Here is a 16,004-nt window from a genome sequence, read left to right as displayed (position 1 = left end):
AGGAAGGAAGGAAGGAAGGAAGGAAGGAAGGAAGGAAGGAAGGAAGGGCCAGCCAGCCTAAGGGATTCCACTCTACTATAATAGGTTCTAAACTCTCTACCAATCACCAGTTTAAAAAATACCAATCACCAATTTAAAAAAGACAAATGTGGGGCGCCTGGGTGGCTCAGTCGGTTAAGTGTCTGACTTCGGCTCAGGTCATGATCTCACGGTCCGTGAGTTCGAGCCCCGCGTCGGGCTCTGTGCTGACAGCTCAGAGCCTGGAGCCTATTTCAGATTCTGTGTCTCCCTCTCTGTGACCCTCCCCCGTTCATGCTCTGTCTCTCTCTGTCTCAAAAATAAATAAACGTTAAAAAAAAAATTAAAAAAAAATAACAAAGACAAATGTATAAATACATGGCATCCTGAAGACTTCTATTGTATATCATTTTACTATCAGAACAGTCCTGTGGCACCCAGAGGTGAAGTGCATTTTCCCAACTAAGGGTCATGGGAAGCCACACCCTCAAGCTGGGAGAGACTACCAGTGCATGGGGAGGAGGGAGCAGAGAAACAGCAGGGCACATGTTCTTTCTGGGATGCAACTCAGGCTCTCTGAGGAGTCCACATAATTTAAGTCCACCGTACACACCAGTCATAATTATACGGCAGACACTCGGGCAGGGTGTCAACAAAGAAATCAACCAAGTATGGTCAACTATTTCAGTATTCCCCATTAATACTGTTGGCTACAGACACCAAAAGGACTTTTTCTAATGCATGTGAATATCCCTCCACTGTCTTAGATTTTTCTCCGATTTGTGCCGTAGGGGTTGGGGGAACTTCCATTACATGAATTTCAACAAACTAACCTTAGTTTAGCCCACCAAATTTTGTTTTGTTTTATGGGGATATACTTTAAGAATCACTGATCTAGAGCACCTGGGTTGCTCGGTTAAGCATGACCTCAGTTTTGGCTGAGGTCATGATCTCCTGGTTTCCTGAGTTCAGGCCCCATGTGGGTCTCTGTGCTGACAGCGTGGAGCCTGCTTGGGATTCTCTCTCTCTCCCTCTCTCTCTGCCCCTCCACCCCGCATCGCTCATACTCTGAAAATAAATAAATAAAACTTAAAAAAAAAAGAATACTTAAAAAAATAATCACTGATCTAAAGCCTTCCTTATCCCTAGTGATTAACAACTTATTCTAAATAACTGTCTCTCTTCCATACTAACTAGTAAAGAATTTTGCCTTTTCCCTCATCTCTTCTGGACATCAAATTTATGTTTGGGCTTTTTAAATAACCAGGGAATTAGAACTCAATGTAGAACTAGGACCAAACATTCCTATTTTCTGGTCCAGGGAGATAAGGGTTAAGGCAAACAAGCACTTAAAAAAATCCATGATAATTAGCTAACCCAATTACAAAATAGGGAACAGCATGCATACCTATTCTTTGTCCAATTTGGATGGTGTCAGGCACTTGATTGGATAATGGCAGAAAATTCACATGGAGAACTGTTCTCATATACAAGAACTGTAGTATTTGAATTTCTATGGGCTAAGGAAAACAAATTCTCCTGGTAAAATGGCTCTCAAACACCGGGACCCTAGAAATCATTTCATCCAGGGAAATTCATATTTTGGCTTTATTTTGTTACGTGTTTTCCTACAAATAATTGTCCATGTGACCAGAAATGCACACTTGCAGTCCCCATTATTGATAAGAAAGGTGAGTTTAAGGTAATCAGCAATCAATCTACACAAGAAGCAAAAGAGCATGAGATAGTTTGGTTTTGGTTTTGTTTTTTTTTACCTAGGGCAGACACTGCTCATTGCTTATATAAGCACATGGCCATGTGCCTAACTTAAAAATATTTCCCAGCCTCCTTTACATATATGGGTGGTCATGTGATTAAATTCTGGTCAATGTGATTTAAGTACAAGTTCATAGCCATGAAAGGTATTTCTATGAAAGGTATTTTAAAAGTGGGCAGGGGATCCTGGGTGGCTCAGTTGATTGAGCATCCAACTTCTGCTCCAGTCATGATCTCACAGTTCATGAATTCAAGTCCCATGTTGGGCTCTGCACTGACAGTGTGGAGCCTGCTCTGGATTCTCTGGTGTTCCCTACCCTCTCTCTATCCCTCCCCCACTCACGCGCATGCTCTGTCTCTCTCAAAAATAAATAAACATTTAAAAATTGCTTTTAATAAAATAAAAAAATAAAAGGGGGCTGATTCAGTTAACAAGTTCCCTTTTGCTCTTGACCCTTCCTGCTATCTGCATGTAGATTTGATGGCTGGAGCTGCAGCAGCCATCTTGTAATTACAAGGCTTCCTTGAACAAGGAAGTTAGCTCTCTCCCTTATACCATCATCCTTCTCCTTTATATCACACAGTTTAGTTTCTAAGAAAGGAAATTCAAATCTTGATTTTATGCTGCCATGTTCTGTGTACGTTCATTTTACACCTCCAATTACTATCTCTGGATCAGAACAAAGGAAAATATTCACTTCCTAACAGTCCCCTTTTCTGTTGGCTGGACAGGCTCCCCTTTTAAAAATCAAACCCAAGTCAGTGTGGTGGCAGTGACACACAGCCAGTGGAACTCCTGTAAAAGTTTATCTCTGAATAGAGACTGGAAAACAAAGGGATATGGGCAAATGCATTTTTCACTTATTCTCAGTGAAGTTCAGCCATTTCAACAGTACACAGCCCTAGACTGTACAGGAAAGTGATGAAATAAGAATACTCTTTGCTTAGTAGTACTTCATCACTTTCACAGCCCCTTCTCCCACAATAAGCTCACCTATTTTCCACAGCAACCCTATGAGACATAATGGGAAGGAAATATTGAGCCATCTTCCCCTGAAGCCCCAATCCTTATGTCTGATTGCTCCCAGACATCTCCATCCAGATGTCCCCGTACCCTAACACCACAAGTATGAAATAAAACTCTCCATCAGCCCCACTGTTTTAAGTGTACCCAGGATTTGTCGTTAAATCCTATTATGTATGTAAAACACACAGACATGAAAATGACAGTCATGAAGGAAGAAGTCTGATATACTCTCTAGTTTCCTAAAATTAGGAGGCACCTGTGCTACTGGAAAGCCATGCAGGGAAGCACAGGGGGGTCAGCCAGGAGGCAGAGGGATTGGGTTGGGGGTGGGGAGGGTAAAATGAGGGCAAGAGCCTTTGGTGTGGTTTCCACAGGAAGGAATGGGCAAAGCAGAATAAGCAGACTTAGGTTGGCTAGTTTGATACATTTTAGCAGGCTCTGGGGCCTAGGGCCTGCTCCTAGTTGTCTGGTACTTGGCCTTGGGGTGATTAGGAAAGGTGATTATTGACCCAGGTGTGAGAGGCTGAAAAAGGAGATGACTGGGAGTGAGAACTCTGGATCGGTTAGTTTGTATAGGAAAAGCATGCTCACAGGTGAGTTAACTAGTAGTAGAAATTAGCTAACCCTGGGAGGGGCAGTCCCCCCAAGGTCTATAAGGTCCCAAGACGTGAAAGTGTCTGAATACAGCAAATAAAAAGTGGTTCACACACCCGCCTATACGTTGTTCCCTACCTGGTTTCAGTCCCATGAATGGGTGTCATCGCCAACCACCCAGTGGCTGAAGCTAGACACCACGTCCCTACGGCCTTCTCCATTCTCCTACACTACACAGCCTGGCCTCTCCCTCCTGCATATCTCCCCTCGCTCCCCTCACCACTCAGTCCTTCATCTCCAACCAGGGCTCTCTCCATAACCTTTTAAATGGCATCCTGGAGGCTGATGGTGCCATGGACCTATTTCTCCTTCTCCCCTTCTCTCCTTCTCATCACTGACAACCCTAATCCCTTCAATGTGCAACTCGACCCTCTTGAGTCCCGTGCTCAAATTCTTTGAAGATTTTGTTTTATCCTTTGAAAATATGAAAACTGTATCTTAAACTTCCTCGATAAGAATTCCCAAATATCCTTGAGTAAAACTGGCCTTCTAGGAATAGCCCCTTTTTATTTTTTTATTCAATATATGAAATTTATTGTCAAATTGGTTTCCATACAACACCCAGTGCTCATCCCAAAAGGTGCCCTTCTCAATACCCATCCCCCACCCTCCCCTCCCTCCCACCCCCCATCAACCCTCAGTTTGTTCTCAGTTTTTAAGAGTCTCTTATGCTTTGGCTCTCTCCCACTCTAACCTCTTATTTTTTTTTTCCTTCCCCTCCCCCATGGGTTTCTGTTAAGTTTCTCAGGATCCACATAAGAGTGAAACCATATGGTATCTGTCTTTCTCTGTATGGCTTATTTCATTTAGCATCACACTCTCCAGTTCCATCCACGTTGCTACAAAGGGCCATATTTCGTTCTTTCTCATTACCATGTAGTACTCCATTCTGTATATAAACCACAATTTCTTTATCCATTCATCAGTTGATGGACATTTAGGCTCTTTCCATAATTTGGCTATTGTTGAGAGTGCTGCTATAAACATTGGGGTACAAGTGCCCCTATGCATCAGTACTCCTGTATCCCTTGGGAATAGCCCCTTTTTAATCTTGACACTGCTTCAAATGAACTAGGGGGTAAGGCCATCACAATTTGGAAAACACAGGCCTAAGGAGAGAACCTAACCCAAGTCCTTCCTGGAGCAGCTCTCCTAGCCAGCCGGCCTCATTCCCTGCACAACCTGCCTCCTACCTCAACCTCATGCCCCTGACACACCACTAACTATGCAAATGTAAGCCCGTGGACACACCATGCCTCTGATAGTCTTCGACTTATTTTGCTGGGCTGGCTTTGGATAAAACAGCTCAATGAAACAAAGCAGTAAGTACAGGGGACATACCTGTGGTGATGTTTAAATATAACCATAAATTATTTGACACTCCTGTCATGGAGACATGAAGTCCAAGTCCTCAAACTCTGGGTATGGGCTAGCCTTAGTGACCTATATCTAACAAATAGGATGCATCACCAGAACACATAGGATATAGAGTCAAGACTCTCTGCAGCTGTGCAAAATTAACCCTCACCTTCATTCTTGATTTACAACTCTCTTCCCAGAGAGTGAAATGATTTTGTATAAACGCAGTATCACGCAGGGCCAGCCCCAATTGCTTTTCCTGTTTAGTAGGCTGAGGATGTAAATGCTTAGCTAATAAAAAATGCATGTATTCTTAACCTGAGAGTCAATAAGAAAAATTAATGTGCTCCCCCACCCAGCATAACAATAAGCATTTGTGCTCCCAACAATTAAGTAACTCCCTACATACACTTTAACAGTCCCAGGATGAAAGACACTTGACTGCTTCATTCAAAAGTACTTTAATAAGAATGTTCCTGGGGATAGCACTATCAAGCCAAGGCACATTTCCTAAACCTCTTGCTCCCAAACTTGCAGAATCTTTTAGATAGCTCAAAGGATACAATTAACAGGAAATTGCATTTCCTGTGCAGATCAACAAAGCAGCCAATTTAGGAGATCAGAAAGAAAAAAGATGTACAAAGAGCATTAAGAAACAAATACCCAGTCTTTGGATCCTCTGTTCCTCTTTCTCTCTGTCCCTCCCCTGCTTAGGCTCTCTCAAAAATGAATAAACATTTGAAAATTCATGGGGGCGCCTGGGTGGCTCAGTCGGTTAAGCGGCCGACTTCGGCTCAGGTCATGATCTCGTGGTCCGTGAGTTCGAGCCCCGCCTCGGGCTCTGTGCTGACAGCTCGGAGCCTGGAGCCTGTTTCAGATTCTGTGTCTCCCTCTCTCTCTGCCCCTCCCCCGCTCATGCTCTGTCTCTCTCTGTCTCAAAAATAAATAAAATGTTAAAAAAAAAAAAGAAAATTCAAAATCAATAATATAATAAAATAAATAAATAATAAATTAGAGGGCACCTGAGCGGCTCAGTTGGTTGAGCATCCGACTCTTGATTTCGGCTCACGTCATGATCTCAGTTTGTCAGATTTGAGTCCAGAGTCGGGCTCTGTGCTGATGGCAGTGTGGGGCCTGCTTGGGATTCTCTCTCTTCCCTCTCTCTGCCCCTCCCCTACTTGCTTTCTCTCTCTCAAAATAAATAAATAAACGTTTTTTAAAAATTAAAAATAAGCAAATAAATAAGTTAGAAAATTTATAAAAATTAAACCCTTGAGACAGGAGAAAAAGAAATGATTGAAGACAGGACAGAATAAACATTAGTTTTCCTATCCACTCATCAAGGAGTTTTGAGCAACTACGGAACATCTAATCCAGTTCTGTCTGAGAATTCTGAGCCTATGGCAGAGCCAAATCCGGGCATTTAACTTCCTCTCTTCCATTTCCCTAGTACTGACTGTCTTCACTATACAAGGAATTTTGGCAGCGTTCTGGGAAAGAGCAATTTGTGTCTTCAACCTGCTGAGTTTATTGCAAGGTGATAAGAGGCCTGGCTCATTCTTTCAAACTGAAAGCTAAGACTACTTGAAAATTTGACCCTTGGATCAAAAGACAGAAAAAGCCTAATTAGTGATAGAGTCATCTTAAAACCTCTTGTAGGAGTAGCATATCCATAGGGTCACAGCTCAGGACTTTAAATTCTTCCCCAAGCCCAGTGGGCAAGGACGGTAGTGGTGGAGATGCCCTGATACCCAGCTTCGCCCCTCCCCCATTCATCAAGTCAGATTAAAAACAGAGAGACAAAAACTGGAAGAACTATCACAATAAGATGTTGGTGCCTGCGTGGCTTTGCGAGAGATAAGAAATCATTAAAAAGGAATCTTTAGGGGCGTCTGGGTGGCTCAGTCAGTTAAGCGTCCAGCGTCCAACTTCGGCTCAGGTCATCATATTGCAGTTCGTGAGTTCAAGCCCTGCGTCGGGCTCTGTGCTGACAGCTCAGAGCCTGTTGCCTGCTTCCCATTCTGGGTCGCCCTCTCTGCCCCTCTCCCACTCACACACGTGCGCTCTCTCTCTCTCTCTCTCAAAAATAAGTAAACATTAAAAAAAATTTTGTTAAGACGTCTTTAGGGAAGGCGGGACCATTTGGAGTCTCAAAAATAAACAAACATTAAAAAAAACTTTAAGGCATCTTTAGGGAAGGCAGGACCATCTGGAGTCTCAAAAATAAATAAACATTAAAAAAAAATTTTTTAAGGCATCTTTAGGGTAGGCGGGACCATTTGGAGCCTAGGTAAGTTTACATGCCTCTGTCATGGTGTCCTTCTCAGCAAAAGGACTCTCCTCCTTTACAAAGGCCCACTTTCCTGGCAAATGCTCAGCTTCCAGCAGGAGAAAAGCCTAGTCACATTTAAGTTTCCCAAATTACCACAATTATTTATGTATCTTGCAGCAAGTAAATACTGGGTGTCTAGTGTGTACAAGATGTATTTCTAGATGCTAAGGATACAATGATGAACATGACAGAATGCCTGTCCTCATTAACCATGAGTGAGTGACAATACACAACAAATTAGACAACAAAGTATTTCGTAGTATTTGTCATTAGTGCTACAAAAAGAGCAAGACAGAAAGAGAAAGCAAATGACAGAGGACATGACAGCCTGGGGTGTCAGGGAAAGCCTCTCTGTGGAGGCTGCTTTCAATCCGAGCTCAGGCTGAGCAGCAGTTAGCCAGGGAAAAGACAGTCACGAGCAGTCCATCACAAGGGCTGAACACGAGCGGGAGTGCTGGGACAATGTGCTGGGAGGGGAAAGAGGACCCACCTCACAGGGCCTCTTAGGTCTTGCTAAGGATTTTGGTTTTCATCCTAAGAGCAAGAGAAATCTACTGAAGTCTTTCAAGCAGGGAGAGGACATGAGGAGGCTGGCCTTTTCTACAGATCACCCTCCATCACCCTGGGGCATGGAGGACAGTTTGGGAGGACAAGAGTGTGGCTGAGGGGACAACTGGAGAAACCCACGTGCACCAGAACAGACTCAGGGCAGAACTGAGCTATGTGGGCTCATAAATTGAGGTCTTCTTCAGCCACTGTTCTTCACATATTTGTTCCACATTGATTTAGAAACACGTCTGAAACTGCTTGACGAATGTGAGGCAAAGAAGCCTCTCTTTCTCTGCCCTTCAGAACGGTCTAGCCTGCAAATACCCTGACCAACACAACAAACCATGACACTCAGTAGACCCTGTCCTCCTCCTGCAGGCCATGTGACAAGGGCATATCCTTCAGGTAGGACCATCCCATATGGTGTGCTGGTTGTACAGCCCACAAGTAGTGCAGTGCACACCCCATACTACAGTTCGGGACAGCCCTATTGGCTGGTGGGGAGGCTGAGGGTCTCACTTCTCTACCCCCTAGTGACTTCCAACCAATTTTCTCCATCTCCTCTTTCTAGTCATTTCCCTGGTCAGCTAGCAAGCTGACTCATCTTTACCCCAGCTCTGATTTGGATTAGAATGATTGTAGTAGGAACAGAGGGACAGAAAAGAATTCCAAAGTCTACTAAGAAGTATAATTGGGGCACCTGGGTGGCTCAGTCAGCTAAGCGTCTGACTTTTCATTTTGGCTCAGGTCATGATCTCACAGCTCATGAAATTGAGCCCAGCATTGGGCTCTGTGCTGACTGCACAGAGCCTGCTTAGGATTCTCTTTCTCCCTCTGCCCCTCCCCTGCTCTCGTGTGTTCAGTCTCTCTTTCTCTCAAAAAGAAAAAAAAAGTAGAATTAGTAAAACTCAAAATGTGTGAGTTAGGGCAAGGGAGGCATGGGGAAGGACAGTGTCACACTTTTACAACTTCCTATGGTCTTCCTCAAAGACCTGTCACATAATAAAAATAGGTATAGGGCACTTTATAGCTAATGTCTTTTTATTTTCATTATATGATGTGACTATCACAACAGTCCTGTGAGACATGACAGGTATAACCCTTGCTTCAAAAGTGAAACTCCCCAAAGATCACACAATTAGTATACAGGGAAAGAAAGAAACAACAACAAATAAAACCCAAGGACTTCTAAATCTAAATCCATACTCTTGCCACTAAAACACATTGCCTATAAGTGCCATAATAATCTAGCAGTGCCACAAACAAGCACTCCGTGGGCTCCTTGGAGAGTCTGCCAGAGGAGATGACCACTGGCACAGCTGGCTGGAGGCCCCTCAAATCAAATGTAATTTAGCAGCCTGGAATTAGCCTTAAGTCACCAAACTGGAATATTTCTTTTAACTGCAAGAGAAATGACAAAACACACTATAAAGAAAGTCAGGAACTGGGGGCATCTGGGTGGCTCGGTTGGTTGAGCATCAGAATTTGGGTCAGGTCATAATCTCATAGTTTGTGAGTTCGAGCCCCATGTCAGGCTCTCTGCTGTCAGCACAGAGCCCACTTCGGATCCTCTCCCTCCCTCTCTCTCTTAAAAATAAATAAATACCAGGGCGCCTGGGTGGCTCAGTCGGTTGAGTGTCTGACTTCAACTCAGGTCATGATCTCGCAATCTGTGAGTTCAAGCCCCATGTCGGGCTCTGTGCTGACAGCTCAGTGCCTGCTTTGGATTCTGTGCCTCCCTCTCTCTCTGCCCCTCCCCTGTTTGCACTCTCACTCTCAAAAATAAACAAACATTAAAATAAATAAATATTTTTAAAATTTTTAACATAAATAAAATAAAATAAAGAAACTGAAAGAAATGGGTACATATATTTCCAGTTCATGTGACAGAACTGCATTTGCCTCATATTCAGTGAGCTCTTACAAATCAATAAGAAAAAGATTAATGGAGGGGAGCCTGGGTGGCTCAGTAGGTTAAGCATCCGACTGGCTCAGGTCATGATCTAATGGTTCATGAGTTCGAGCCCCACATGAGGCTCCATAGAGACAGTGAGGAGCCTGCTTGGGATTCTCTCTCTCCCCACCTCTCTGGCACTGTCCCACTCTCTCAAAATAAATAAACATAAAAAAAAGGAAAAAGGTAAACTGACATAAAAATGGTTACAGACTTTAGACAATATGGAGAAGAGAAAATTACTATGAACATGAAAAGATGCTAACATCTTACAATGTTAGCTAATGAAGATGCTAACACTGTTAGCAATTCAAGAAATGTAGCTTAAAACCATGATATCCTATTGTTGCCTGGATTTAAAAGGCTGACATCATGCAGTGTTAGCTAGAGTGTGGGTAAACAGGCATTCTCATCCACTGGAGAGCTTTAGCCACATCCAAATTTTCCTATTTTTCAAAATTGCAAGTTCAGTTCTTGGCATTTACACACTGCACAAGGGTACAAAGGCATATGTAAATGAGTATCTGTTATGGTGTGATTGTAAGAACAAAAAACAAACAAAGGTCAACAGAGACCTAGTTACTTAAAATATGGTACAACATAATATTGAAAATACAGCTGTTAAAAGGAATGGGACAGATGGGTAAATAACAATATGAATAAATATAAACAGTGTGTGTGTGTGTGTGTGTGTGTGTGTGTGTGTGTGTGTGTGTGTAATGCAAAAGAGAAGAAAATAAAGCAAAACCAGGGGTGCCTGGGTGGCTGGTTGGTTAAGCATTTGACCCTTGGTTTTGGCTCAGGTCATGATCCCATGGTTCATGAGTTTAAGCCCTGCATCAGGCTCTGCAGTGACAGCCTGCTTGGGATTCTCTCTCTCCCTCTCCCTGCCCCTCCCCCACTTGCACTGTCTTCATCTCTCTCAAAATAAATAAACTTTACAAAAATTTTAAAGAATCCAATTCAATTAATTGAACAGAATGTATAATAAGATACATTTTTAGTGTTAAGGTAAAGTATGTTTGCATGCGCATAGGGTAAAAGTTAGGAAAAGACATACACCAAACTGTCATGAATATGTACAAAGGGTAGAACAGCAAGCAGGAGAGTGGAGGAACATATCCCAAAAGAGGGCATTTACATTTTACACCATATACTTCCGCATTCTTAAAATTTCCAGTGACAACCACATATTAATAATTTTTAAGCTAATAAGAATATCTTAATATGGAAAAACTTCTGGAACTTAATGTCCTTCAGCAAGTAAACTATAACACTGAGTAAACATCCTCAATTATTACTCACTTTACTTCTCAATCGCTCTCGGTTTCAATATGAAATTACCTTACCAGCTGATCTCACATGAAACATTAATAAAAGAAATCTCCGCTTTCTTCTTCCACTGTTGCTGACAGGCAGATTAAATGTTCCAATTATCTTCTCAGATGTACTATTTCTAAATCCAAATCCTTGGAAATGATCAATATTCCCTAGGATAAACTAGAAGGAAACACGAATATCTGTTGGTCACCATTTTTAAGTCCTAACTTTCTAGGCTTTCCTCCCTTCAGGAATCTCTAAAAATATATGTTATGCCTCAGAGCCTTTGGACCCATGCAGTTAACCATGCAGAACAAACTTATTAATTTGACTTTCTCAGTGAACATAATGATCAAATCATTCTAAATGAGCAGGAAGCCAGGGCAAAGTCCAAGTTAGAGGTTAGCATTGATTTGACTTTACATCTAACCCTAACTCTTATTTTTCCAAGCATTCCAGGAAAGTTTGGGCAATAGGGAGGCAGTTAACTTTAATCACTCATGCTGCTAGATCCCTCAAACAGCCATAACATTTAAACTAAAAAGCACCCCATTAAACTTCTTACATCTGATTATTTCATAGATTGCTATTAATCTGCATTTGCACAGCATCATTTATCTAATGCACACAAAGAAACCAGCATAGCAGAGATCACTAGACTAAGATTATTATCAGCCAGCATTCTTTTGAGTCAGTAGGACAAATCCACATTACGTTATAGGACACCACAATTCCCCTTCAGGTTGGTGAGGGAGAGAGTTGTTTTTTGTTTGGGACCCTGTTGAACACTTTCACATTTTCTGAGCTCACTTTGAAGATAGCTTTACATGTTCAAGATCATTTATTCACCATTTATTACTAGGTATCAACTACCATTTATAAAGCGCTTATTATAAGCAGGAAGATCTTTAAGTCCTTTTATCTCATTTACTTCTCCTCCTCACTGCTGCTTTCAGACCATGACCCCCGCCCCAAACGCACACCTAAAAACAAAGCACATGTCTGTGCCTATACCACCTGCTACCTACCCTCCTACAGTTGTGAACCACCCCCCAAGTATTCTCTTTCATCTCTTGATTTCTGTACCTACTTCTACTCCTGCAATCATTCCAGGTAACATTGACTTAGTATTGGATGATGCACCCATACTCTTTAGTTCCTGGATCTCTTCACTTCCAGTAATCTTGTCACTCCCCTACCTCAGCCTCCTACTTCAATGGTCCCACCTAGACTCTAATTATACAATTACCACTAACTGTATAATTCCTAGAATCTTCACTTCAAGCTTTCCACTAGACTGCCACCACTGATTTCGTTTTCTTTTTTCTTTTTTTTTTTTTTTTTCTCTCTCTCTCCCTCTCCCTCTCCCTCTTCTCTGGTAAAGATCCTATTATTCAACCCCATCAAGAAGTCCAAATCATTGACTTTTTTTTTTTTAAATGTCTTATCCCATAGCCCTCCTTACACAGCATTGGTTCCGCAGCCTTGCATAAACATCCAGCTCCTTCATCCCACTCTCCCTCACCAAAGTCATTTCCTATTCCCCACCTTCTCTGTGCCTACATGCAATTGGCTAGAACAAAATACAGGAATAAGGCTCATTTTTAAATTTGTGTCCTCACTTCCCAATGGGCCTTCCTTTCCCTTCTCAGTTTATTACATCACACTCTAAAATGACTTCAACAAAGCTCCTCTCTTGAGATCTCCAGTACCCTTCCCACTCTCAACTAATAACTTTGCTTCTAATTTCACTAACAGTGGAAACAGGTAGAGAAATTCCTCATTCCACTGCCATGTTATCTATGTCCACCTGTACTGCTTCCTCTCTCTCCTGCATCATCAATTTGTTTTCTTTCTACTAGATCATTTGTAATAGTCTTCAAATACTCTATAAAAAGTCCCTTTAAAAAATTCCACCCCTTGACCCAACATCCCTTTCTAGTGACCACCCCATGTGTCTACATATCTTTAGGGAAAAAAATCCTCAAAACAGTTGTATCTCTCTATTTCTTTCCCTCCCCCTTTCTCTTTAATCCATCCCAACCAGTCTTGCACCCTCAAGTCCCCACTCAAACCATGATGATCAGACATGTTCATGACCTCCAAGTTGCCAATCCCATGATCATTTCTCAACATTCATTGTTCTCAGCTCTGCAGTGGCATTTGACCCAGCTGATCACATCCTTCTCCTTGAAAAGCTTTCTTCCCATGACTCCTGGGATATGCTATTCCTTTGGTGTTTCTCCAATCCTCCTTGGTTTCCCTTGCTGGATGATCCTTTCCCTGGGCTCTCAAGTCTGGGGAAAACCACGACTCAGTCTGTGACCTTTCATTTATTCTTTAGTGATCTTAGCAAGTATCATGATCTTATATATACTCATGATTCTAAAATGTGTATCTACAAAGCTATGCCCTCTCCCTTGAGATCCAGAACCAAGCATTCAAACTGTCTATCAACATCTCCATCTAGAAATGTCAACCTTAACATGCCAAGGAAGAATTCTTGTCTCTCTCTCTCTCTCTCTCACACACACACACACACATATACCACAAGCACCACAACAAAGAAATGCTTTTCAATCATGCCTTTCCATCTCAGGAAATGACATCAGCATCACCTCATTTATCCTGAATACTTCTCTTGTACATCCCATATCCAACCAATCAGGACATCCCATCAAGCCAACACTTAAAAATCTGACCACTTCTCATAACCTCCCAGTTACCACTCCAGTCCAGTCCACCATCTCATGCAATAACATCATAACTAGTTTCTCTGTTTTTCCTAAGCCATAAGCCCATCTTCTCTGGTACAGTCTAAGAGGTCTCTCTAAAGAGGACATTATCACTTCCCCCTTAAAACCCTGCAATAACTTCCAATTACCATTAGAAAAAAAATTGAAACTGCATGGTCTGACTACTTCTCTGACTCCATGTGCTACTATTTTTTCTATCATTGACTTTACTTCCACCGCCCTGGCATCCTTGCTTACCCTGCCATAAGGCCTTTGCAGTTACTGTATCCTCTTCCTGGAACATTCTGCCTTTAGCTGTTATATGGTTCACTTCCTCACTTTATTTAGGCCTCTACTCAAAAGTCACCTCATATAAAGGTCTTCTTAGATCTATCTATCTAAGAATTCCCCATTAGTCAATATTTCTCAGTTGCACCACTTTATTTTACGGAATCGATCTTTTACCGAGTCAATCTTCCAGCATCCTTACAGATAATAGAAACTACCTGAATCCAGATCTGTCCATACACCCACCAAAGGAAAGCAAGAAAAACCGTCCATAACCCACACCCAGAGAATAACTAGGAGTTAGATAAAATCGTGAATTTCAATTTACATATAAGTAATAAGATAAATAACCCAACATAGCCAACCTCAGAATTAGACATCAACCACGTAGAAAATAGAAGGGGATACTGGAATCCTAGAAGTGGTTGAAACAAACAAAAATCTCTTCTGGAAGGAAAAGCTACCTTCTAAAAGGCTAGTGAACCGAAGAAAACAGAAAGGAAACAAAGACTTTTTTTTATACAAAAGAGTAAGATTACTAAATAAACTTTAAAATGCAGATTCGTTGGGGTGCCTGGGTGGCTCAGTTGCTTAAGCATCTGGCTCTTGGTTTTGGCACAGGTCATGATCTCTCAGTTTAGGGAGTTCAAGCCCTGCATCGGGCTCTATGTTGACAGTGTGGACCCTGCTTGGGATTCTCTCTCTCCCTCTCTCTGTCCCTCCCCCCACTCATGCTGTCTGTCTCTCTCAAAAGAAATACACTTTTTAAAAGAGTAAATAAATAAAATGCAGATTCTTCAAGAGAGGAAAAAAAAACAAGAGACCAAAACCCTTACTAGCAAATATACTCAAGAAAAAAATGACATAGCATAAGTAAAATAAGAAAATTATAAAGAGTAAAGAATATTGAAACAGAAGATATGCTTAATACCAAAAGACAATCTTTCATTAACTCTAAACAAATAAATTTGAAAACCTAGATTAAAGGGATACTCTCCAAAAAAGATGCACTTTCCCTAATTTGATTCCAATGCAGATAGTAACTCAAATATCAATTTTCATAGAATAGAGAAAATTATTACCTCAGATAAAAACTACCCCCCAAAAGAAGCACCAGACCTATGTGGCTTTATGACAGAAGTTCTACCAAATCTTCAAATAATTTGTAACCTCTATGCTACTTAATTATTCCAGAACATAGAAAAAGAATCATAAGCTGTTGCCAAATTTGTTTTATGTAGCAGCTATAATACTGATACCTAACTTGACTTCATAATAGATTGCACAAAGAATAACTACAGACAAACCTCACTTATAAAATGGCATTCAGGGCATTCACAGAATACCATTCTTTGCAAATTGGTGTAGCCACTCTGGAAAACAGTATGGAGGTTCATCAAAAAACTAAAAATAGAACTACCCTATGACCCAGCAATTACACTACTAGGTATTTATCCAAGGGATACAGGTATGCTGTTTCAAAGGGACACATGCACCCCAATGTTTATAGCAGCACTATCAACAATAGCCAAAGTATGGAAAAGGCCCAAACATCCATCAATGGATGAATGGATAAAGAAGATATGGTATATATATACAATGGAGTATTATTTGGCAATCAAAAAGAATGAAATCTTTCCATCTGCAACTATGTGGATGGAACTAGAGGGTATTATGCTAAGCGAAATTAGAGAAAGACAAAGATCATATGACTTCACTCATAGGAAGACTTTAAGATATAAAACAGATGGGGGCGCCTGGGTGGCGCAGTCGGTTAAGCGTCCGACTTCAGCCAGGTCACGATCTCGCGGTCCGTGAGTTCGAGCCCCGCGTCAGGCTCTGGGCTGATGGCTCGGAGCCTGGAGCCTGTTTCCGATTCTGTGTCTCCCTCTCTCTCTGCCCCTCCCCCGTTCATGCTCTGTCTCTCTCTGTCCCAAAAATAAATAAAAAAAAAAAACGTTGAAAAAAAAAATTAAAAAAAAAAAAAAGAAA

General features: G+C 41.7%; 1 protein-coding gene and 1 long non-coding RNA gene across 2 annotated transcripts in view; one reads left to right on the top strand and one right to left on the bottom strand.

Annotated features, from left to right (window-relative positions):
- Positions 1-15,515, top strand: part of LOC125921227 (uncharacterized) — a 41,686-nt gene extending 26,171 nt beyond the window's left edge. The window contains exon 2 of the long non-coding RNA XR_007457346.1: positions 15,481-15,515. This is a non-coding gene — a long non-coding RNA (uncharacterized LOC125921227). The remainder of the gene's footprint in view (positions 1-15,480) is intronic.
- The window catches only part of PLCH1 (phospholipase C eta 1), a 219,506-nt gene that overhangs the window by 120,989 nt on the left and 82,513 nt on the right, over positions 1-16,004 (bottom strand). The window lies entirely within an intron of this gene.

Source organism: Panthera uncia, chromosome C2 (assembly GCF_023721935.1).
Source record: "Panthera uncia isolate 11264 chromosome C2, Puncia_PCG_1.0, whole genome shotgun sequence".
Taxonomy (NCBI): Eukaryota; Metazoa; Chordata; class Mammalia; order Carnivora; family Felidae; genus Panthera; species Panthera uncia.
Note: the sequence above shows the minus strand (reverse complement) of the source record. Positions and strands in the feature narration are given on the sequence as shown.